This window comes from Macaca nemestrina, chromosome 4, assembly GCF_043159975.1.
Source record: "Macaca nemestrina isolate mMacNem1 chromosome 4, mMacNem.hap1, whole genome shotgun sequence".
In the NCBI taxonomy this organism is placed as follows: domain Eukaryota; kingdom Metazoa; phylum Chordata; class Mammalia; order Primates; family Cercopithecidae; genus Macaca; species Macaca nemestrina.
In genome coordinates, this window is record NC_092128.1 from 88,981,064 (window position 1) to 89,006,175 (window position 25,112).

Sequence of the window (25,112 nt, forward strand, 5' to 3'; positions counted from 1 at the left end):
CCCAAATACTGTAAGCCAGGTTGAGTTACTGTTAGCATTCTTAATTCATGTTTACTGCATAACAGAAAATTTAATGCCCTTTGCCCAATTCCTGAATAAATCCACTGCTGGATATAAAGTGCTGGTAATTATCATTTTCTGCTCGCCTTTCCAGTCTGCTATCCAAGCAAACATCATTTTCATGAATTTATAAGCATAGGTTCATAATAAATAGTTTTGTGTTCTGTACTCTTCTCTCAGATATCTGGGAGATTCAATTAAACTAAAGGAATAAGCAATTTTGTCTATAAGTATAAACTTCTGAAACATTGCTGCCCCCAAACAGCCTTTAAATTCTGAGAGAAGCATATCTAGAGGTTTCTTATCAAGCTTCAGAAAGTACATCCTTCTGAACATTTTTAATGGCAGGTCATAATTAATGCCCATATACATCAGGGGATCACCCAAACTGGGCTTTTCCTGCAGTGAAACAGAGTGTCTAATAATTTGAGATGAAATTCTAATTATTTTAATGAGATTATTCTGCTTCCTGGCATCAAGCAGTTTGTTTTACACCTTTACTCATTATTTTTCATTTTTGAGGGCTTAAATAGAAGAGACATGACAGAATAGGAGTCCTGTTTCATCTCTTGGACCATTAATTATGCCAAGGCGGTTTCAGTACTGATGAGACCCCAAGAGGAATGAATCTTTTCGGGTCTTACTTGGTTTAACGGATTTCATTCTTTATACTTCAAACAAGTTTTCTTAGAAAACCATTAATCACTAAACTATGGATTAAATAGTGACAATAATGGAAATATAACCAAGAACAAATTGTTCATGGTTGGTTTCTCCAAGGATTTGACAGCTAATTTATAAAATAAGTTATTTTCGTACAGCAGGACTTTTGTGACTAAAGTAAAATTGCTTTGGCAAAAGGCTCAGAATATTCTGTAGCCTGTAGGGGAACGGAACATACACAGACCTTCATCCTTCTTTCTTGACCCCCTTTCCTTGCCACTTTTTGCAAGATTTCAATTTGTATAACTGTCCTGACTTGTTGCCAGAATGTGCCCTTGAAACAATTACTAAGTTTGCTATTAAAAAAGGCTCTGAAATCTATTTTGTCTTGTCAATACAAGGTCCACATTGGAGAACTTCCGAGACATACTGTAGGAAACTTGGCAAATAGGTAAACCACGTTTTTTTTTTTTTTTTTCTTAAGTTTGGTCTTCATTTTGTATTTGCATCAATTACATTCATAGTTTCATAATCCAAACAAACACTAATATAAAATATGTAAGGGTTGCTTTCTTAATCTGGACGTTTTCACCTTTGTTGGTTCTTCAGTTTGCCTAGCTGGATGATGTGTGTTAGATTACGTAGTTATGTGTACAAAGGGAGAGCTGTCTCCCTTCCAGACACATGTTATATCAGGGAGGCAGTGTACCAGGTATTACAGAGTGCTGGTAATTAAGCCTATGCTGGGAAAAGTAGAGCGAAAACCAAGGACACATCTTGGATGCTTCCCTCAAGGGTCTTAGGTGTAGTTGGGGAACATAATTGCATTTAACGTTGTGAATAACAGTAAAAAGCTGTGACTGATAAACTGCCAATATGTAGAAGGGAGAATACGTGTTACATAAATTTAGAGAAAGGGTAGGTAGGCTAGAGTGGCCAAATTAATATTATTTCTTAGAAATTGAACTGACAGTTTTCCTCATTCATTCTTTTATTCCATCTACTCATTTATTATTAACTACCTTATTAATAAAAAGCAGCTAACCTTTATTTAGGTGTTCAGGCACTGAGCATTATATGTACAACTCATTTAATATGCCATTGTTTTGCAGATTAGGAATCCCAGGCATAGCATTTGACCAACTTGATAATGAGTGGAAGAGACTGGTGAGAAACCAGGTCTGTGTGACTGCAGAGCCTGGCTGTTACCCAGCATGTCCTATTATTTTTTGCCCAACATTTGCTGACAGCTTGTCAAGTAGTAGGTTCACAGAGAGAGCTGGGACGTAGAGACAGTGGAACCAAATCCCAACATTTCAGAAATTGGGGCCATTTGAGAAACCACAGAAGTAAGTTTGAAGGCCAAGGATTCTGTTGCAGGACAGTGACAGTAGCTTCTGAATTTAGGGGAGGCACACCTATGGGAGCATTTGGAGATGGAGAGAAGGAAGTTAATGACCAGGTAGTAGAGGACTTTGAAAGCCAGAATGTGGGGTTTTTGTTTCATCCATAACTTCACATGTTATCTTAGAACCCTCTATTTGGGATCCCCCCAGAGCTTGTGAAAAAAGCCCCTTCGGGATCCTTTGCCCAGAACTCTTGTTTAGATTCTTCTTAGGGCTAGGGCTCTCAAATTTGCATTTTAATCAAGTACCCTACATGTATCCTATTTGATATGGAAAATCACTGCTGCAGATAAAGGAGTACATATGGTAAAACACCATGTTTGTTTATATTTTAATATGTTTTGCTTAATGAAAACATTTTTGTGTGGTATAAAAAAGAGAAATAGCTGTTTATCACTTTATCAAAATCTGACTATGACTTTATATTAAAGTTTACCAGAGATATATTGGAAATATACCTCTGAGAGGCCCAGTATGTCTTATAGGCAGTGGTATTCTGGTAAATGTTTTAACAACCAACTCTCTGAAAATAAACAATGCACAAGTTTTGATTTGTAGCATTTGTTGATTTCAAGGTACCAACTTAATGTCACTGAACATGGGATTGGGAAGAGATGTACACAGTTGGGTCCAGTTCCCCCACTGCCTAACTGCCTGTGAGTTTGACCAGTGAGTGACCAGCAGTATTAGAAGTATTAGTGAGTATTTACAAGAAAAAATATTTATATGTATCCAGGTTTTATAAACTTTTAACCACTTAGACTGATTGGAAGTTATTTGCATCATAAGTTTAATCCTTAACTATTTTCAAAGCATGATCTCATACATTACCTTTGAATTTTGCAAATATTCTGTGAGATTGCCATGGCAGGAAAGATATTAGCCTTATTTTGTAGGTGAGAAAATTGAGAGCAAGTAAATTTAAAGAACTTATCTAAGGTCACAATGCTATTAAGAGACAAAGACTGATTATTTCTAGTCATTTTTCTTCACTCTATACTGGATCAATACTATGTAACAAGCTACAGGATGCAACCAAGGGGAGCTATGTGTACAATGCTAAGATACTGACAGTAAGGCTATAGTGAAATCATAATTTGGGTATATTAGTTGAGGTGCTTCTACAACTGCACATTTCTTTGCATTTTACTATATGACTCATCCTCAGGTTGAGACAGGTGGGGTACTTATTTCACCCTCACTGGAGTTGTTTTGTTGTCAAATGCAGAGATAATAAACTTGAGAGAAACAGTTCAGAGACTGGAAAAAAAAAAAAAAAAAACAATGAGGAGCTAATGTCACCTGGAAGAGACCTATCCTTGACCCAGTGGCTCTCATTGCGTGATCTCTGAGACCTCCTGCAGCATCAGCATCAACTAGGAACCTGTTAGAAATGCAGATCCTTGGGTCCCCACCTCAGACCTGCACACACTATGGGCTGTAATCAACAAGTCTTCCAGGTGACTTTGTTGCTTCCTGAAGTTTGAGAAGAGCCCTACATCATCCCCTCCAACCTGGAAACCCTAGAGAGGTTTGTGGGGTCTTAAAGAAGAGAATGCGTGGGTGTTTTATTCCAAGTTGACAGAGTTTAAATCAGAAGTAACTGAGTAATCACTAATTAGATTACATTTAATTGAAGTGACTCAATTAAGTTGTCTGCTATTAGCTGGAATTGGGGGTTTAAGGTAGGAATTAAGTTCAGTTTAAGGAAATTAAGATAGCTACACTTCATACACACCTGGGTATGTAGCTTATAAAATAGAATTTTCTATGTACACTCTGGATGCCCTTGCAATTTTGTCCTGGAATGAACCAAAAAGATGAAGTGAACAGACAGACCTTGGTACCTCATGTAGTGTCAAGCAGTAGTTTATACACTTGGCTGAATTAAGACTCATGATGTACAGCTGTGGGGTTGGGGGCGTCAAAGCTTTTGAAATGGCAAGCTTGGCAAAATATGATCCACATGAGTTTTCCTTGGCCTTTGGCACCATGGACTCTGGCCCCCTACCCCATGGCCTTGACTTCCCTGACCTGATTGTATTTAGTGCTTCTCCTGCAGCTTGGCAATGTGCATCATGGTCTTAACTAGCACTACCGACTCATCCCAGTTGGCTTGAGACTTTGTCAGTTTTAACATAGAAATCCCTATGTCCCAGGAACCTCTTAGTTCTGGGCAATCCAGTAGACTTAGCCAATCTGTTCGTATCCCACTTGACTTGAGACTTCCATTGAGTGTTTTCTTTGCTTTTTCCACTGGTGTGCGATGGTCCCGCATCTTTGGCAGGCTGGCAACTCCAGCTTACACTGTTGTTGGTTGGGGAGCTGCCAGGGCAACTGGCTAGTGAGAATTGCTGTGAAAGAGTCAGCTATTACTTTTTGTACACATAAGATTTGTAGGAAGCATGATTAGAAGTTATTTTTAGACTGTGTTAAGTATTTCTTGCTGATTTGGAAATATCTATTCACATGTAACTGACATAGTAATTTAATAAATTACCAACTGCAGTTTATTAAAGCTTGGAAACATCTTGCTGTGGAGTGACTTCAATTAAGGAAAATCATTTTGGGTGGAATTTAAAAACTTGGGATGGTACTGGGGTATTGGCTATATGGAATAAATGGGTGATACCTGAAAGTAGAATCTTAAGAAAATTAATTCTGGCATATGTGGAATAAAATAGAGGGATTATGAGTATGGAGGCTCATGGAAGAATACATGTTAGTCTAGGATTGAGATGATAAAGGCACACTAGGGAGTTAATGGTCAGAATAAAAGGAAAATTATTGAAAGATATTTTGAAGGAAGAATGGATGAAGTACTGAGCTGGGTAACTGAGAGAATGATGACATTATTAATGAAAAATAAGCAAGCCTAAATTTAGAGAATTGCAGTGAACTAAATTTTAGGACTGGTAAGTGTCAGGAACTCAGATGATTTCAAGCAGTTAAGGATTTGAGTTAAGGCCCAGGAGAAAGGTGTGGACTGCATATGTTCATTTGTGAGCACCTTATCAAAGGTGATGGTTGAAGCACTGGAGTTGGTGTAGTATTCTTGCGTCAGTATGTAGGTGATCATCAAAAGCAGACAGCTGAGTTGAATAGTGTCAATGGCCATAAATCTTTTGTTTGGTCTGTAATACGTTTGGTGTTATGAAATTAACATTTATTCAGGATTTTATTGTGGTTCCTTCCATGCTATTTTAGCAGTGAAATTTCAGTGAACCAATTAGAACAGTGAACTTGATTTCACATGCTAATGAAGATCTTCTTAATTAACTTTTAATAATAAAAACTTCTCCAAGTTCTCAAGAGCTAGTTTCCTTCCATGATGATGAGGAAATTAAAGTTTGAGAATACCAATAGTAGTATGATTCCTTGATTTCTATATCTTTTATCATTTGCAAAGCATTTTATTATTTTATCTATGACCAAAACCCTTTGAGGCAGTTGGCTTTATCTCTAACTTATAGATAAGTAAACTGAGTCTCAGAGTGAGTGCATTGCTTGCAAAGGCATGTAGTAACATCAATCATAACACGTCAGATTGTCTTTTAGTTCCTTGACCGATGCACTTTCCACAGTGCCATAATTGCTGGTTGCCACACGTTAACACTAGTGTAGTGCGAGGTTGCTCCAGTATTTCCTCAGCACACTGTAGATTTCAGAAGCTTTATGACATGCCTTCATTAATCAGAGAAAGATAAACCCTCTACATGTAGAAGTTTTGATGGATAAATATATCTGACATTGCTATAAGACGTTAGTACCACAATTTTTAAATTCAGTCATCTTCACTGAGAACCCAGGAATAAAATCAGGCTGATTGAGGACAGAAGAAGGCTGAGCCAATTAAAGAAAACCCTGGGAAGCCAGGATTAAGTAGCACAAAGACAAAGATGAGTGAGCTGATGAAATTGCACCCCTAACTGAAAAGCAGCACACTTGAAGGAAAGCCATAGAATGTTCCACTAACTTTTAGCAGTGGGAGTTACATAATCTAATAATTAATTGTCTGTAGCTTCCAGGCCTATTAGGGAGGTGTGGAACAGACTCCAGAGGCAAATCACTGGCTCCTGTGCAAGTCAGGAACATTGCCTTAGGCACTCAGCTTCAAATTGGTAATGTTTACAAGTTGTTTTCCCCATAATTTTTAAACTCTGGGCATAATCTGTCTCCTCTTAATGGATATTTTAAGTGTACCTTAAAGATTTTTCACTGGCCTTACACTTATGATTGGAAATTGCCTAGTTTATCACAATACTTCTGAGTGTCAGAGTACACATTTTTTTTTTTTTTGCCCTAAAAGACAATGTTCAAAATACAAGGTGATAGAATATCCCTGGCACACTGGAGAAAAACTGAGATCATGTGCAAACAGAAGGATACATCCTTTTAAAATAGTTTAAACTGCCATTAGAAATAGAAGGAAACCCATTTTATCTGGGTTACTTTGACAGATGTAACTCTTACAAAGGATGAAAATCAACCACCAGCACCCTCTTGTCTGACATTCTGACTTGAAAAGGAAGAGCCCCTGCAACCACATAGCATGGAGAGGGGACAGGAGAGAGGCTGTGAGTGGATGAAGGCTTTCAGCCAACGGGGCCATAGGTTTCATTTTGATGTACATAAAAGCTGACCAAGGACTTTGTGAAAACTTTGGGCTGCCTTCCTGACCACCTTGGTTTTTTCCCTTCACCCATAGATCAGCGTCATTGACAACTGTGTTCTTTTCAAGTGGCAAAAAGAAGTTAAAAATAAAATTCTATTTTAGATGTACCTTTGATTTTCTTCAAAAAACATTTCAGATGACATGAAAGAGAAATACGTGATAAATTTTAGCAGAGACCTGGCAGAGTCTTCCTATAGTTTAATCAAAAATGGGCTCAGTTTCAAATATATTAAGTTGCCACAGGAGAATGGGAATGACTTTTGGGAACAGTTAATAGTTCCTGGAATTTTAATCCCCTTTTATCATAATACAGGGTAAAAGTTCCAAGGTAAGCAGGCAAATAATACTTAAAGGAATATTGCATGAAATCTAAGAGATGACGTATTTAAAAGTAGTATCCTTGTACAGCTTGCCTTTCCTGTGATATGTGCTGCATGATTTTTTGTTTTTTGTTTGTTTGTTTGTTTGTTTTTTCTGGATAATTTGGACTTTGTCCAGGACAGAAAACTTTGGTGTTTCTAAAGTTTACTTAGTTGGTCTCATCTACTTAATAATGTCAGAAGAGACCTTTTAACTTGGAACTTGGTAAAAGTAATAGAAAATATTGTTTAAGATCTAAATGTAAGCATTTGGGGTGAATTCTTTAAAAATGTCTGGCTATTTCCTAGATTTATAACTGCAAATACTGTACAATTAAAACCACCATGGTATTCCTCATGATTTTTCCTATTTGGGTATTGATGAAGGCCTTAACCAACCATAGCTGGTTAGAATTTTGAGTGTAGGTTGTAATTTGGGATATTTTCTATTGAGGTCCTGGATTTGCATTGTGTTCTGATTTCTTACCCTATACTGCATTTTCCCCTATGAAAAAAGTACCTTCCTTGTATTGGAATTTATTAAAAGATTGCGGTTATTTGTTGTAATCCCCCAGTGTTTTTAGTTTGTATCTTTAATGTTAAAATATGAAGAATATTTTATTCTATTTTCCAAATAGCTGGTAAGAGAATTCCTCTGAGAAAATATATCTCCCTGGACTCTCACAGTCATCTCCTAATTTATCTTTCTGCTTTTGCTTTCCATGACATGATTTTTTTTTTTTTGTACAGTATCCAGAGTGATCCTATTAAAAGTCAGATCATGTTATTCCTCTGCTCACAACCATCCAGTGGCTTCCCATCTTATCAGAACAAAATCTAGAAAAGTCATCCTCTTCCACGGTCCTATAAGTGATATGCACCTCAAATATATCTTTCTGGCCTCATCTACAAAAACCCTCTTCCTTGTTCATTCTACTCCACGCTGACCTTGTTGGTCCTTGCCTACAGCAAACACAGACCTACTTCAGAGCCTTTGCATTTCCCTTTATCTCTTCTCCCAGAAATTTGCATAGTTTGCCTCTTCTCCTTTCTTTCAGGTCTCTGCTCAGATGTCACTTATCATTGAGACCTTCCTTGACCATCTGAAGTTAAATAGGACCACTCCCTCAGGTGTATACAGAGTCCAGACCCTGAGATCTTTGATCTCAGAAATTAGGAGATACCCTTAGGCGATTTCAGGCTTCCTAGGTTCTAGAATTGAGAAGGCAGTTCTTTCTAGGTCTTAAAGGCCAGGGGACCTCAGCTAAAATTTGGGTAACTTCAAAATACAAATACTTTTGCTTAAGTTATACTGCTGTTTATCAACTGTGTGTCTGTAGTTATTTAGTTTGTTAATTGTTACTCCACAAGACAAAGTATATACTGAAAATTCATAAGCGTATCTTTTCCCAAATGAAAATGTGATCTAATGGTCTCTTTGGGAATTCCTTTTTGGAAATGCTCCATTATTGTCATAGTTGGTTTATAGCCTTCCTTGGTGTTAAAAACAGAAAAGATGTTTCCTCTTTCCATTATTTGGGAGCTCTTTTCTTTCTATTGTTCCTTTTCTTCCTGCCCTGTGACTGCTCAGATGCTGTGTACAGCTGTTTCTGTGAAGTAAGCTGTGAGCTCCTCACGTTGCTGCCTCTTTGTTGTTTTCACTACATGTAGACCGCAGTATCACAATAAGACAAGAGAATAAAATAAAATGTTTTCATTTTATTAATGATTTAAAAGTCCAATGCCATTATTCAATGAAAAGCCCAAGTCAACAACATTTTAGTGTAATTTAGCGAGAAGTGTTCTGGTCGCTTGGCTCAACCATGCCTGCAAGCCAGTGTTTCCTGACCCTGAATCACCTGAGTACCATTGTGGTTATACATATGGCAGGATGACATGGCCAGTTGCAGTATATATATTAACATGCTGAAGAAAAGAGAATAGTGGCACTTTCTTCTTGAGCCAAAAAAATGCAATCACTTTTAAATATATGCCACAAGGCTGTCCTGGGATATGAAGGAAGCTAAGATAGAGCCCAGTTCTGTCTAGGGATTGGGTTGCTTCTGTTATATAACCACAGCAAGTCAGTTCAGGGATTTTAGCAAACCTTTGGGAATAGCATGGACTGAGCTTTAGATGATGGCTCTAAACAGCTGGTTTCCAACCACTAGGGTGCTCTACCTGTGTCAGATTTTCCTGGATCCCATGCATTTCCCCAGTCCATGGTGAGGGAATCACTGGGTATCTGCTCATCATTCCCCAATACACAGCATTCTACCACATTCTGACTTAGAATTTTCTTATCACTATTTTCCTCCACTAGCTGCAATTCTCTGAGGGGCTTTCTGAACATATAGCCCAACTCCTTGTATATGTAAGGCATTTGATACACTTTGATGATGAAATGGAATTGTGTTACTTACAACTATTATATTTTCTTTTCATTAATCCTTGTACTATATTTGCATGAGTAGAATTTTATAAGGTTGTAAGCCCTAGGTTACTGGAAGAAACAGGAGTCCAATTGATTTGTTCTGAGAAAAATGACTGGATAACAAAGCTAGGGATATAGAGTTGAATTTAAATTCTTGAGATAATGTAATCTGATAATGTAACATCATCTATCTGTAATATTTTCTCAGTCAGTTTTTCTGGTATTCTTCATTTTCTTTTTGAGAAAATGAAGCATATATTTAATTATAGCCTATATTTATGCCATTCTCTATTCTTAAGGAATAGAGACAGTATTATTTTCTCTTCAATCTGTGTTTCATAGTGACATCAAAGTAAAATTCTACTTAAGTTGTGTGCTAATCGTAGCTTTTTATATTTTCCTTTTTTCTGCCTTCTACTTTTTTCTACTATATCCCCACTTCAGATGCTTCTCTCACATTTTCCTTAAATGTTTCTGTCAGTTCCCTAGTCTCTACAATTCAAGAGATTTCTATGAATCTCTTGGTCTATTATGCACCTTTAGAATGGAAGGGTCTTACTAGAAAAAATATTTTTATCTGCATCACATTTGTTGACAGAAAGAGACCTTCATGCTCTATTGTTAGGTGCGTAAAGTAGCACAAAACAATAGATACTGGGTGACTCCACTTCTGGAAAAACAAATATTTTGTTTTAGCTATTTGCATGTGAAAAGATGTGGAAGGTTAGTTATCAACATATTAACTGATTATTTGAGAATGTTTAGAGTCTTGTTGATTGTAGTTTTCCTTCTTTCTTTTTTTCCCCACTATTTCATGCATTCATTCACACATTCATTCTTTTTCTGTGCATTTTTATTTTCTGATTTTCTTTATCATTAGTATAAAAGCAAACACTAATTGGGAAAATATACAGGAAAAAAAGTTTTATGTAGGTAAAGAAATAATTGTGAATGTTTATATCACCAATGGTGTTATAAAACTATTCTTGACTTCCTTGTCTTTGGTTCTAAGGACTAAAACATAATCCCTACTTCTTTGGAGCTTTGGAGGGCATGGATTATGTATTCCTCTTAGAGTTAGAATGATCCATGTTTTGTCAAAGTATTCAAGAAAAGGCCCCATGTTGGATGTCCCTTACAGCTTCACCTGGTCATGGAGAAGGGCCAGACTATGGAATGGCTATGCTCCTTCCAAATTCCACTCATGTGGGGACAGCTCTACTGCTTGCTAAGCAGTCTCCATTCAGAAGTGTTTCTCTTAAATAATATGGCAAAAGCCAAAAGGTAAGATTGGGGAAGAAACTGTGGACCTAGGCTAAAATCATCTCCTCTCCCCAACTGCCACCTACATGTTTCTTTTGTTTATTCGAATGAAATATGGAGCTATTTTAAATGTCTGTATAATACAATGGTATCAATAAAATGCCTTAAAATTTATTTTTTTTTCTATTTGTGATTACGTTAAGCTTCCGTGAAAATGGAACGCACCAGTTTCACAGCAGGAGAGGATAGATACAGCAAGATTAGAGAAGCAGGATGTTCAGGATTAGAAGGATCTGTATGGCTGAAAGTGAGGTAATGATAATGATTATGTGATAATAGTACTGTTGTGCTGTTTTATGAGGCAGTAATCCAGCTCCCAAAGCAGATAAACTATGGGGGAGAAGGCTGAGTTTATCCCATGGAGGGGAATAGATTGTTGCTGAATAACCCAGCATGAGAGTAACGCTTTTTCTTTTTTGAGGCAAGAGCTCAAAAGTAAGTTTTTAAAATAAAATGATTAACTTCCCAAATACGAACAAGTGAACAGCTGAGCAAGGGTAAAAGAAAATCCAGCAGTGCAGGAGGGTGAGGGGCTGGAAGGGTGGGGATGGGATTCTTTTTATGCAACAAAAACAGGAGTACTAGTCATATGAGAAAAAAGTTTCAGGGCCAAATACAAAAACAATAGCCCACTACTGTGCAAATTGGCAGCTGAAATGAAGTGGTATTTTCTAGAAAAGCATTAAACTACTGCAAAATGCAAACAGATTTCCATTCATCTCATTTTAAATCACTATTCATTCATTTCTTGAAAACTTGCTTCATGGAAGGGACTGTAATTATACAGTAGTTACAGACAAATGGCATATTGTCCTTGACTTCTATGAGCTTGCAGATTGGTATTGCTTAATAAGATGTTGCGGCCAGGCGCAGTGGCTCACGCCTATAATCCCAGCACTTTGGGAGGCCAAGGTGGGTGGATCACGAGGTCAGGAGTTCGAGACCATCCTGGCTAACACGCTGAAACCCCATCTCTACTAAAAATACAAAAAATTAGCTAGGTGTGGTGGTGGGCGCCTGTAGTCCCAGCTACTCGGGAGGCTGAGGCAGGAGAATGGCGTGAACCAGGGAGGCGTAACTTGCAGTGAGCAGAGATTGTGCCACTGCACTCGAGCCTGCGTGACAGAGTGAGACATCTTCTAAAAAAAAAAAAAAAGATGTTACAAGAGCTAAATCTTCATTTTTCTTTCGTATTCAGGATTGACTGGAAAGTAAATGTCAGTCTGGGGATTCCGCCTTCCTGATTTGTATCTATATCTATATCTATATCTATATATCTATATCTATAGGCATAACATATATATACATCTCTCTATTCCCCCCCCCCACTCTGTCTCTCTCTCTCTCTCTCTCTGCATTCCAAGCTTATTCAGTTCTAGAAAATGGAGGAGGGATGGAACTCAGTCCTCAGTTCATACTTATGACTTCTTCTGGGCTCTTTGCTTAGGCATGTGGGGCCAATTTGATTTGGATGCCTCCACTGGCAGCTGGTTTCACTCTAGGACAGCTGGGAAAATTTTGCTTCATCTCCCAAAGGTTTAGTGCTTAGTACTAATTCTTTCTCCCTTGCAGGCTGCCAGCAAGCATCCCCTTGTGGTATCATCACATCAGAGGCTATGCTATCAAATGGGTTCATATATCTTCCAACCTGTAGAATTGCAACCCCTGACTTTTCTGTGTATCTGGAAGCTATTAGACACCCCAAGGGATGGGGCCACTTCTAACACTTGAGACCTCCTCTTCTCCTCCATCTTCAAACAAAAACTCTAGCTCAGTAGCCTCATGGGCTTTGACCTTCCAGTGCAAAGGCCCATTTAGCCTTTAGGGGAGCCCACCAAGATGGAACTTCTTTTCAGCTTAATCACTCAAAAGGGCTAACTTCAAGGACACTGAAATTACCTTCAATGTTACTCTCTGGGGGATGTGAGAATGAAAAACAATAGCTTTCATTTCTCTTCGTTGAAGCTAAATTTGAGAAGAATAAGATGAAGTTAAATTCTCAGGAGCTTATTCTGCCACACTGAATTCTCCACAAAGTCCCTCCTGTACTTAAGAAGAGGGAGTTTTGTGCCCATTTGTTCACCATTGAATCCCTAACATTCAGCAAACTGCTTGGTTCAGGAGACCTGATATATATTTTTGAAATAATAGTGAATGAATTAGGCTTAATGTTTCTGGAAGTTAGTTACCATGACTGGATCAGTCATTGCTTATCTCTGGGAACACTGAAGAGCATTAATTCACAGATAATCACTGAGTCTGTGTACCAAGTGCTTATCCGAGCACTTGGAGCCTGTCACTGAACACAAGGGCAAAAACCCTTGCCTTCATAGAGCTTTCATTCTTGCAAAGGAAACAATAAACAATGAATTTATTGAATAAGTAAGTTATCTAGTATGCTAGGAAATAGGTATGGGAAAAAGAAAGGTTGAGCAGGGTAAGGGAGATAAAGAGTAAGGAACAGTTTGCATTATGAAGTAGGCGGTTGGCCTCATTATATATGACAGTAAACAAAGACTCAGAAGTGGAAGGGAGTAGTCAAGTGGAATTTGGGGCAAGAGCACTCTCTGGGCAGAGGAAACAGTTACAGCAAAGGTTGGAAGTCTGCTTGGCATTTTTACTTTAGTAAAATGCACATAACAAAATTTACAATTTTAACCATTTTTAGTGTACAATTCATTGGCATTTAGTAAATTCACAGTGTGCAGACATGACTACTGCCTAGTTCTAGAACATTTTATCACCCCGAAGGAGACCCCAAAGGAGACCCTATATTTACTAAGTAGTCACCCCCACCCCATTCCCACCTCCCTCAGATTCCTGGAAATTCTTAATCTTTCTACTTCTGTGGATGACTTTGGCATTTTGGGGAGTTGATGAGGCTCATGTGGGCTGGAGCCTAGTAAGTGAAGGGGAGTTTCGTAGGGGAGAAAGTCAGTGAAGTATTGGGAGCTGAGCTGCATCCCTTGAAGCCATTGTAAGAACTATGACTTTTGCTCTGAATGAAATGGAGAACATTCCAGAGTTTTATACCAAGGGGCAAAGTGCTCTATGCTAGAGTAGGTCGTATGTGTGAGACAGGGTGAGAGGCAGATTGACTAGGAGGTTATCAGTGTAATCCAGGTGAGAGGAGATAATGGCTTAGAACAGGGTAGCATGAGTGAGAGTGCTAGAAGGAGCTGAATTTTAGTAAGATTTTGAATCTCGGGCCAAGAGAATTTGCTGTAGGACTGGATTTGGGATGAGATAGAAAGGAGTTAAGGATTCTCCAGTGGTTCTAACCTGAGCAACTGGAAGGATGGAGTTGCCATTAACTGAGACAGGGAAGCTATGGCTGGAGCAGGCTTGCAGGGAAATATAGGGGAAAAAAAATATAGGAAAACTGTTTTAGGTAGGTTGAGTTTGAGATGTCTGGTCATCTGAATAAAGGTGTCAAGCAGTTAGTGGGATATGTCTGTCTGGAGTTCTAGAAGGAGATCTGTTGTGGAGGAAAAAAACTTGGGAGTCATTAGCATAGAGATGGTATTTAAAGCTATGAGAATGGCGGAAATCGCTGAGGGATTGAGTGTGAACAGGTAATGAGAAGAGGCCACGTGCTGAGCACTGGGGCATACTCTCCTTTAGTGGTGGGGGCAGAGAAAAAAACTAGAAAAGAAAGAACTGAAGTAGGAGAAAAATCATGGGTGTATAGTGTTTTGGAAACCATGTGAAGAAAGTAAACCAAGGAGGAGAGGTCCACTGAATGAGATGCTGCTGAAGTGATGGCCAGTTGGCTCTAGCAGATTGTGGTTGGATCAAAAGTCATATGGGAATGAGTTTAAGGGAAAATGAGAAAAGGAGAATTGGGAACAGTGAGTGGGGACAAATATTTGGAAGACTTTCTTACAAAAGTCTGAATAAAATAGGGTCAGTACTCCCTTCTTTGGTGCCTCACCTTCACTAGAAATCTCCGTATTTCTTAATTATTATAACAAATAATTATAGTTAATTCTGGTGATACATTTCTTTGCAAAATATTGTTTCAGTTTCTTCCTCACAGTTTCTCAGGATGCTCCTTGTCATCATTTAAAAAGAAAAATAAACTCGTAAGCAAGACAAGGAAAGAAAAGAAACAGATCTGAGAGAAGATTCTCTTTCTAGAACACTAATAATAAGCTTAATATTTTACAGAATAAAACGCTTTTAAAAACTATCCTGTAAAAGTCTTATTTATGTACTTTTTATTGGTTAGCTTATAACTGTTTCTATAAAAACTAAGAAAATGTGGAAAATTTTGAAGTCATGGGGAGAATATCTGAATAGCTTTTCCTCCTAGTTTCTTGGAAAAACAGGAAATTATATGTAATACTTACTTTAAGGCCTTTACTATGTTTAATTTAGTTAAGTACATAAAAATGTATTATGCATAACTTTTTAAATGTATTATGTATAACTAATAAAGTCGTGTCTGAGATAATTAAATTTTAAAAATATGGTAGATTAAGAAAGCAATTGCAGATTTAGTAATTGAATTTGCTATTTGATGTTTTTAATTTTTAAAATCACAAATAGGGTTCTAAAGTTGCTGCAGTGAAATGAATTTAACATTTCTTATGTGCTCAATTAATTGGGAAGCAGGTAAACACCTAAACAACCATCATACTAGTATTGCACGTTAATAGATCCTGTTTTAGCTAGCTAGTTTTATGCTTTTATGACATTAACAAATGTTAGAGATAAGTTTTCTAGAAAAGTAGGTCTATCATAAAGGGAAGAAAGCCCTTGGATGTATTGAACATGGTGGACATGAAACTTGGTGGAACTTTTGGCAGTTTTTGATCTGTCACTTTCCACAGTCTCTTCAGGCACATTGGTTCATGCCTCATTCCTTCCCGCATGCTACTCTGCTATTTCATTTGATCATTGTTTTACAATTTCCAAATGAAAGTCAGCTTTTTTTCACGCACTACATGAGATGGAGGAGGCTAAAACGCAATAGATGGTATTAGAGGATTGGTCTGTAAAAGTCTTCTCACCAGGCTGTGGGAGGGAACATATCCTCCAAGAACTATTTGGCTCATTTATCTACTATGTGGCAAGTATTATGCTAAATTCTGTGATGCAAAGATGAGAGCTAGATTCATTCATTCAGCAATTTACTCATTCAATCAACAGTTGTCCAAAATCATTTGGATTATTCAAAAAATATCTAAAGGCAGTCATTATCCTGCAACAATTAAAAATAGAGATAAAACTTAGTTTTGTTTTGCAATTTAATCAAATAAACAACTGTGCTGCTTGCTATAACTTACTTTTCTGGCTTTTTAAGTCATGGGTTCAAACTACTTTCAGCTGGAATCTTAGGGATACAGTTGAGAAAAGTGCTATTTGTTTTCCCAAAGCTCATAAAAATCCTAATTAGTCTTTAACTTATATTCTTTACATTTTCATATTTTAGTATATATTTTCTTAAGACAAGAAAAATTTAGTGAATTCTTAAATAAAAGAATATTTTCGTAAAATCTTTCTTCAGTCTGGGCATGGTGACTCATACCTGTAATCCCAGCACTTTGGGAGGACAAGGTGGGCAGATTTCTTGAGGTCAGGAGCTCAAGAGCAGCCTGGCCAACATGGTGAAACCCTGTCTCTACTCAAAATACAAAAAATAGACAGGGATGGTGGCTTGTGCCTGTAATCCCAGCTAGTCAGTAAGCTGAGGTGTGAGAATCGCTTGAACCCAGGAAGTGGAGGTTGCAGTGAGCTGAGATCATGCCACTGCACTCCAGCCTGGGCAACAGAGCAAGACTCTGTCTCAAATAAACAATATTTCTGAACAGATCTATTTTTTTAAGTGGGTACTTTTAAAGAGGAGAGGTTATTTCCTAACGTTCCTTCAAGTGGGCAAATCTATCAGTTTGCTGCTACCCACAGGCACCTACTGTTCAACCCCTAAATTAACTGTTTCTTATCAATGAAAGGTATTTCTATTTTTTTTCCGGGAGAAAATACCAATTAAGTAGTCAGGTAATTTGGTACGTAATGTCTTTAACATTTCTTATTAATACCTTATTAATTATAATATTATAATATTCCTTGTAATGAATAGGTTATGCTCCCCGTAGGTGGAACACTTAGATGAGAAGTTGTAAATATTTTTAAAATAAGGGTTTACTTAATTATAAATATGCCTGCTAATTTTAGGCAGGATTCTACTCTAGGAACTGGAAAAAAAAAAAAAAAAAGAAAATAAATATATCTTTCCAGCTGTGAAGTAAGTAACCATCTAGTGAGAGCAACAGAGTGGACCCAACATTATTCCAGTGGAATTGGATTAAAAATCCCTGCCAGTGAGATAAAAACAATGGGATCAGTGGTGGACTATTGAAATAGGAAGGAAAACCATGCCTTATTTAGATATGATACTCGTATAAGGATTTTGAAATGCTTTTATTTCTCTGCATTGTCATATGATTCAAGTTGGAATAGGCCCATGTAAGATAGATGAAGCAGAAGAGCAAACAGCATTGGGTTTAGAGGCAGCATCTAAAACAATGTGATTATTTTACCCCTCACAGAAATTAGTGTCTCAGTAAAAGCAAATATATTTTCTGGGCAACCAGAAACATATGTTGCATGTTCTTTCCGGTACAGTATGAATCCTCAGCAAAACGAAAAGAGAATGGTTCTTACTAAGCAAACCTTCCAACTTTTATGTCCCTGAGCCTTCAGTTGCTATTGTTGGTTGTTAACATCTGGCTTTCCATCATCCCACTTTTCTTACTCATAGCTGTGGGCTTACTGTGGGTATTCCTTGGTAGTCTGTCACCAACGTGAGGGAAAGATTAGTAGATCACCATCTTGTATGTTTACCGCTTACCTGAGAGCCTTACACATAGTCAATGCTCAATAAATATTTTTTAGCAAATGAGTTACCATGCAAATCTCAAAGCCTTTCTTATATTAATTCTAGAGTGGTCTTTGAGGAATCACTACACTGTCTTCCACAATGGTTGAACTAATTTACACTCCCACCAACAGTGTAAAAACATTCCTTTTTCTCTGCAACCTCAGCAGCATCTGTTGTTTTTTGACTTTTTAGTAATAGCCATTCTGACTAATGTGAGGTGATTTCTCATTGTGGTTTTGATTTGCATTTCTCTAATGCTCAGTGATGTTCAACTTTTTTTCGTATGTTTTTTGGCCACATGTGTGTCTTTTTAATTTTTTTTATTTTTATTTATTTTATTTTTATTTTTATTTTTATTTTTTGAGACAGAGTCTCGCTCTGTCACCTAGGCTGGAGTGCAGTGTGGCAATCTTGGCTCACTGCAAGCTCCGCCTCCTGGATTCACGCCATTCTCCTGCCTCAGCCTCCCGAGTAGCTGAGACTACAGGCACCCGCCACCACGCTCGGCTAATTTTTTGTATTTTTAGTAGAGACGGGGTTTCATCATGTTAGCCAGGATGGTCTCGATCTCCTGACCTCATGATCTGCCTACCTCGGCCTCCCAAAGAGCTGGGATTACAGGCATGAGCCACTGCACCCGGCCTGTATGTCTTCTTTTGAAAATTGTCTGTTCATGACCTTTGGCCTCTTTTTAATGGGTTTGTAGACATACCATTTGATTCAGCAATCCTATTACTGGATATATACCCAAAGGAATATAAATCATTCTATTATAAAAATACATGTACATGTATGGTCATTGCAGCACAATTCACAATAGCAAAGGCATGGAATCAACCTAAATGACCATCAGTCATAGATTGGATAAAGAAATTGTGGTACATATATAGTGTGGAATACCATGGAACTGTTGAAAGGAGTGACCTGGATGGAGCTGGAAGCCATTATTCTCAGCAAACTAATGCAGAGAGAGAAAATTAAACACCGCATGTTCTCACTTATAAGTGGGAGCTGAATAATGAGACACATGGACACACTGGGAGGAAACAACACACACTGGGGCCTGTCAGAGAAGAGCGGTGGGGGCAGCGGTGGGGGCATCGGTGGGGGCAGTGGGGGAGAGCATCAGGAAGAATAGCTAATGGATTCTAGGCTTCATACCTAGGTGATGAGATGATTTGTGCAGCAGACCACTGTGGTACACTTTTATCTATGTAGCAAACCTGTACATTCTGAACATGTACCCCTGAACTTAATATAAAAGTTGAAGGAAAAAAAAATACCAAAAAGAAAAATTCTAGGGTGGACTTTGGAGAAGATAGAGGGCAGGGAGACTCTAAGAACAAATTTTTGTGACACTGTAAAAACAAATGAAAGTAACATTAGTCATTGAGCTTTTGAATTTTTTCTGGTAGGACTTTACCTGCAACTAAAAAAAAAGATGGACAACCGATAATCTTGTACCATGTCAATACTATCATTACCTTGCATAAAATTTCCATTTAATGCCTGTTCTTTAACTATCTGAGTGACAACAAGTGAATGATAGTTTTGTGTATGCATATGTGGCTTACATATTTAGATACTTCCCAATTCTGCAAAATACCGTGAAGTTAGTATTAGAAGCTTTGTTATGGTTAGATGAGTTAAAGGAAGGAAATTAGATGCACCATACATACGTATGTCCCCAAGAGTGCACGTTCCATAAATGATGGCTTGCATCTTGTTATTTACCTAGATTTTTCACTTCCATCACTATCATGCAAATAACTGCAAATAGCAAATAATTTTAAATGTCAGTAAGCTACTCTTGAGAGCATGCAGCATTTACCATCATAGAGCAAAATAAAGTTAAGTAGATGAAGTCTTCTGCCTTCATGAAGTTGGCATTCAATAGAGAAGTTGGAACAAAAAAACTATGAAATATTTGTTGCCATCTACAAGAGAAGTGTGAAACTACAACCAGTTGCAGTGATCCTCAAATCCTGAAGGGTGGCTGGAGTTAGTGTGGCCACTGGTTCCAGGAATGGCCTGGAGAACTACAGGCAGATTGTCTGAAAGCAGAGGGCATATCAACCTTCTCCTGTCTTCATGGGTAACAGATGCACCATTAAAATGTGAACATTACACATAGAAATCTTATACTTTAATGTTTTCATAACTGCAAAAGTGTAGCTTAATTACATATCCTATATAATGAACCTATCCTATATGTAGGATATATATCCTATATACCCTAAGGTGCATGAAACATAGGAATGACTTTAGAAATATCAAAATTAGGAATGCCTCACTGTTGCCATGTTTTGAAGGTAAGATTTTTGGAGTTGCATATAATTCATTTTTTAACACTTTGAATGTATTACTTTGTCTCAAGCCTACTTAACACCAAAGCATGTTCATAAAAGCACTTAGCTAATTGTGAAAGCCAGTAATAACTAGGGAATCTGAACCTGAAATCACATACTTTTGTTTGATTATTAAAGGAGAAACTAAGTTATTTGCTCATGTTTATGTTACGGTAGGTAAATTTAACTCCCAAACCACAATGTTACATAGGTAGACTTGTGTCACGGGGCTTTGTTGTACACATTATTTCATCACCCAGGTATTAAGCCTAGTCCCCATTAGCTATTTTTTCCTGACCCTCTCCCTCTTCCCATCCTCCACCCCAGTGTGTGTTGTTCCCCTCTCTCTGTCCATGTGGTTTCCCCATTTAGCTCCCACTTGTAAGTGAGAACATACAGTAATTGGTTTTCTGTTCCTGCATTAGTTTGCTAAGGATAATGGCCTCCAGCTCAATGTTCCTGCAAATTACATGATCTTGTTCTTTTTTATGGCTGCATAGTATTCAATGGTGTATATGAACCACATTTTCTTAATCCAGTCTACTGTTGATGGGCATTTAGGTTGATTTTGTGTCTTTGCTATCATGAATACTGCTACAGTGAGCATATGCATGCATGTGTCTTTATAATAGAACAATTTATATTCTTTTGGGTATATATACAGTAATGGGATTATTGTGTTGAATGGTATTTCTGTTTTTAGGTATTTGAGGAATTGCTACACTGTTTTCCAGAGTGTTTAAACTAATTTACACTCCTACCAACAGTGTATAAGCATTCTTTTTTCTCCAGAACATTGCTAACATCTGTTATTTTTTAACTTTTTAATAATAGCCATTCTTAATGGTGTGAGATGGTATCTCATTGTGGTTTTGATTTTCATTTTTCTAATGATCAGTAATACTGAGCTTTTTTATATATGCTTGTTGGCCACATGTATGTCTTCTTTTGAAAAGTGTCTGTTCATGTCCTTTGCCCACGTTTTAATGGAATTGACAAACCACAATCTCGATTGCTTTAATACAATAAAGAATTATTTCTCACCATGTCATCATCCAGTTTGAGTTAGTGTTCGTGGTAAGGGGACAGGTGTTGGGAACCTTTGATCTGCCCAATCTTTTAGGAATTCCGGTTTCTTCCACTGATAGGCTTCACTATCAAGGAAGACTGTGGAGTCCCCAGTGGATCCTCTGCATTTGGCCTGGAAACAAGGGAGGAAAAAGTGTGGAGGATTGTGTTGAAGGGTTTATTTTTCGTCTAGAACTGGAGGTGTTAGCCATCACTTCTGACCACCTTTCCTTAGCCAAAATTTAATCACATCATTCCACTTAACTTAAAGGAGCCTGGGAAATGTAATCTACCTCTTTGCTGGGGAGGAAAAGAAAACAGGGTTTTGAACATGCAGCACTGTTTCTGCCATAGTGTTTAAACGTCTTGCATTGATGTAAAATTTTCTGGACTTTCAATATACATCAAAAGTTTCCAGCTTAACCCAAAGTCAAATGAAAAAGGAATGGCCAAAAACATATCAAACAAGAAGGAAGGCATATCAAATAAATTGGCTAATTTGGAAGCACCTATTTTAAAAGAAATGGCTGTCCAAAACAGTTCTAGTGGAAATGAAAGGCAAGTAACTCTATTTCAAATCTTGGACTAAATGGAATAGTGTAAAGAGTTACTGATCTAGGTATCCCCATTAAGTAGCCATACACTCTTGGACTATTCACTTATCTTCTCTAAGACTTGATTGCCTTGTATGAATAGTGGAGATAATGCTAATATATGTTTTCATGCTTACTGTGAAGCAAGCAATTATATATATGAGGGTGTTTGTGAAATATTAATTGCTAAACAAGTTTTCTTTCAGGCTAGTTGCATTAAGGAAAAATTACTTCCAAGACCACTTCTGTTATTCACCTATGACTCATGAATTTCCAGTTGGCTAGAGTAGCATAGAAAGGCTTTCAAATTTGTAAAATCAAGGTTTATCTGAGGTAACCTTTGCTGCTTGTTGGAAGTATGTAGCTGAGTAATTGTTCAAAAATAGCAGGTTATTTTGAGGTAGAACATATGTTCTTTAACAAATAAAATAAGTGTTCTGAAGGGAAATTTTATAGCATATTTAATCACACACTTAAAATAATTTAAATCTGGCAGTTTAGAGCACTGTGTACTTTGATACGAATTTTCAAGTGCTTTATTAAGTGCAGTAATACTAAGGTGAGTACTATTGTGTGGATTTGCATTTTATGAGTAGCTCTTTTCAACGTCTGTAAAGAAAAACCATGTCATGAATAATCAAAACTGAAAAATATAGACTAACCATTTTTTATATTTAATGTGTTTTATAAAATTATGAATATATGCTTTTTATATACACACGTATACATACATAAATTATAGGTATGATTGAAAATGATTTGTTTCATAAGTCAAACAAGCAAACAACCCTTTTTTAAAATTTATATCGACCTGTTAATGCATGCCTCTCGATTTGTGGATGTGTTCATTTAAGAGACATTTAAAGACTAAGTTGTTGTTGGTAGTAGGGAGCCCAGTAGGTGTTTTCAGGATATTAACAAAAAGTAGCCATAACTTCCATCACAGAGCTTAACACATAGCTGATATTCATACACAAGAAAAATAAAATGTAGTCAAGCCAGTACAGAGCTAAGAACATAGTCAAAATTTGTACACAAGAAAAATAAAATGTAGTCAAGCCAGTATTTTGGAAAAGGTCAGGAGACAGATAAGTGATATAAATAAGGCAGAGTGAGATTCTTTTTAGGTTGGAGAGCTGGGCAAGACAACATCAAGAGGAAGGAAGTTTTTCATTGATTCTTGGAGAATGAAAAAAATTTTTTCGTGTGACAGCCATAAGTCAGGCAGCAAGCATGGTATGAGCAAGTCAAAGGGAGGAGCCATTTGATTTGCCTGGAGAATTAAATAAGTACAAGAATATTGGAAAATTATTCAGCTCGGAAACATAGGTTATGGCCAGACCGTGGATAACCTTTAAAGCCCACAGCTTTATGGATAGTTTTGATGATGTGACATTGGTGAGTTTTCTTTTCTTTCTCTTCTATCCTCTCCTCTCCTCTCCTCTTCCTTTTCTCTTCCTTTTCTCTTTCCTTTCTTTTTTTTTTGGAGATGGAGTCTCGCCCTGTCACCCAGGCTGGTGTTCAGTGGCACCATCTCAGCTCACTGCAACCTCTGCCTCTAGGGTTCAAGCGACTCTCCTGCCTCAGCCTCCCGAGTAGCTGGGATTAGAGGTGTGCATCATCACACCCAGCTAATTTTTGTATTTTTAGTGGAGATGGGATTTCACCATCTTGGCCAGGATGGTCTCAATCTCTTGACCTCGTGATCTGCCCGCCTCAGCCTCCCAAAGTGTTGGGATTATAGGTGTGAGCCACTACGCCTGGCCCAACATTGATGAGTTTTCACAGTTCATCATGTGATGTGATTAAGAGAGCTTTGAAAACACATTTTTAAAAAGCCTAATTGCTGAGATGATTTCATGATTATTGTTGTTTCTTTAGAAACCTTGACATCTTAGCATATCTAGGACTTTTCTTCTCTCAATATCTTGAAGAGCTAATTTTGTTTGCCCCAATTTTTAGGTTTTCACTTCCTATTTTTATGTCATGTATGTGAGATTATTACGCAATGCCCTGTATTTTAGGGTTCCTACAAAAGATATTAATGCTATTACTTAAGCAGAAAGTAATATTGATTCTGACTACATGGAAAGTGGCGTTGTAGGTGAAGTGAGGAACACATAAAGATATAAAACCATGATGTTATTATAATAATAATAATACTGTATAACATTTGGGGAATAGCAAATAAATAGGATAGAAAATACAATTCTGTAAGAGTTTGGAGCTGTGATTGGATTTCAGGGGAGGTAGATGGAAGAGTTCAAAGGATCTGTAACCCCTAAACTGAGTAATGAAATTGATGGTGCTTCAGGTAAATCATGCAGCCAATGAAGAGCCTTTTCTACTTCTCCAACTAGTGTTTCTGTGGCATTGCTTTAGCATAATTCAATGTCATCAGTAATGGGAACAATCATAAGGAATTTCTGAAGCTGAATATTTTAAAAAATAATTTTGTTAATAAAAATTTTAGTTGCTTTGTAGTTTTTGCAACAGATAATGGTTTAGGAACTGTAGTGGGTATATTTTCTGTTTCTTAAAAGTTGAACAATTCTGTTCTTTTATTTTCTAGTTCCATTGCTCTATTTCAACAGGATTTTAAGTTTGTTTAAAATACATAAATGTGACTGGGCACAGGGGCTCATGCATGTAATCCCAGCACTTTGGGAGGGCAAGGTAGGAGGATTGCTTGAGCCCACGAGTTTGAGAGCAGCCTGGGCAACATAGTAAGGCCACATCTCTACAAAAAGTAAAAAAATTAACCAGGCATGGTGGTGCATATCTGTGGTCCCAGCTACTTGGGAAGCTGAGGTGGGAGGATTGCTTGAGCCTGGGAGGTTGAAGCTAGAGTGAACCGTTATTATACCACTACATGCCAGCCTGGGTGGCAGAGTGAGATCCTGTCTCAAATTCTGTGTGTGTGTGTGTGTGTGTGTGTGTGTGTGTGTGTAAATATATAAATGTAACAATACAAAAATAAGAGAATAAAAAGTTGGGTCAGATGTGGTGGATCACACCTGTAATTCCAGCACTTTAGGAGACCTAAGCAGGTGGATTGCTTGAGCTCAGGAGTTTGAGACCAGCCTGGGCAACATGTTGAAACCCCATCTCTACAAAAAAGATACAAAAATTAGGCAGATGTGGTGGTGTATACTGGTAGTCTCAGCTACTTGGGAGGCTGAGGTAGGAGAATTGCTTGAGCCCAGGAGGTGGAGGTCACAGTAAGCTGTGATTGTGCCACTGCCCAGAACGAGACCCTCTCTCTCTCTTTCACACACACACACACACACACACACA

General features: G+C 37.6%; 1 protein-coding gene across 9 annotated transcripts in view; it reads left to right on the forward strand.

Annotated features, from left to right (window-relative positions):
• LOC105475646 (histone deacetylase 9) overlaps positions 1-25,112 on the forward strand; it is a 919,991-nt gene that overhangs the window by 145,847 nt on the left and 749,032 nt on the right. Inside the window, exon 2 of one of the 9 annotated variants that reach the window (XM_071094030.1) lies at positions 11,064-11,172. The exons of the other annotated variants lie outside the window; for them this stretch is intronic. The gene's annotated coding sequence lies outside the window, so the exon portion shown is untranslated. The remainder of the gene's footprint in view (positions 1-11,063; positions 11,173-25,112) is intronic. 9 annotated transcript variants of the gene reach the window in all.